Source organism: Apium graveolens, chromosome 9, assembly GCF_009905375.1.
Source record: "Apium graveolens cultivar Ventura chromosome 9, ASM990537v1, whole genome shotgun sequence".
Taxonomy (NCBI): Eukaryota; Viridiplantae; Streptophyta; class Magnoliopsida; order Apiales; family Apiaceae; genus Apium; species Apium graveolens.
The window spans coordinates 119,102,278-119,103,442 of NC_133655.1; the positions used below are offsets into that span (position 1 = coordinate 119,102,278).

General features: G+C 43.3%; 1 non-coding gene across 1 annotated transcript; it reads left to right on the plus strand.

Annotated features, from left to right (window-relative positions):
- Positions 1 to 417: 417 nt before the first annotated feature.
- On the plus strand, positions 418 to 524 carry LOC141687718 (small nucleolar RNA R71). The gene has a single exon (XR_012561204.1). It is a non-coding gene; the product is annotated as a small nucleolar RNA R71 (small nucleolar RNA).
- The last annotated feature ends 641 nt before the right edge of the window (positions 525 to 1,165 follow it).

A 1,165-nucleotide genomic window follows, 5' to 3' on the forward strand; every position in this document is an offset into this window, starting at 1 on the left:
TTATTAGGATGATAAGTAGCGGGCACAGGCTGCTGCGGTCGCTGATAATTGTTCACATACTGACCAGATTCATTAACAGGAAAACTCTGATCCGTAGCATGAGAGCCTGCAAAAAGTTCACAAACACTAGCTATTTGATTTACTCCATAGTTGGCTAAAGAATCGACCTTCATAGACAGCACTTGGAGCTGCGCTGCAATAGATGTAGCTGCATCAACTTCCAGAATACCTGCTACCTTCCCAGGCATCATCCTTTGAGTCGGGTTTTGATACTCGTTTGCAGCCATAGTTTCAATGAGATTGTAGGCCTCAGTATAGCTTTTGGCCCACAAAGCGCCTCTAGAAGCTGCATCGAGCATAGGCCGAGATTGGGCCCCCAAACCATTATAGAAACCAGTGATCACCATCCAGTCAGGCATACCATGATGTGGACACTTTCTCAACATCTCCTTGTAGCGCTCCCAAGCTTCGCACATAGATTCTCCTGGTTGCTGCGCAAACTGAGTAAGAGCACTCCTCATAGCTGCAGTTTTTGACATTGGATAGAACTTCACCAGAAATTTTTGTGCAAGATCTTCTGAAGTAGTGATGGACCCAGCTGGTAAATAATGTAACCAGTCCTTAGCTTTATCCCTCAGAGAGAATGGGAAAAGCCTCAGCTTGATAGCCTCATCAGTAACACCATAATATTTAAAAGTACTACAGATCTCGACAAAGTTCCTGATATGCATGTTGGGATCTTCAGTCGCAACACCTCCGAAAGAAACAGAATTCTGCACCATCTGAATAGTGTCCGACTTCATTTCAAAATTAATGGCCTCAATAGCCGGATGAATGATGCTTGACTGAATGTCATCAATTTTAGGCCGAGAAAAGTCCATAAGAGCTGGATCAGCTTGAGCTAGACGATCACCCATTATGTTAGGTTCTTTCTTTTCACTCTCTTTATCCGAATCTTCAAAAACTATCTTCTCCGGAAAGTCAAGTGCTGTATCTGTCTCCTCGGCCATATCTAGATTCCTCTTGTGGGTGCGAGAACGTGTTTGCATAAACGCTCGCTAGAGTACCTGAAACACAACCGGAAGCAATAAGTAACAAGTCTTAATCACTGAATCATAATGACCACTGATGGCAAGTACATAAACTAAATATATTAACACCGAGT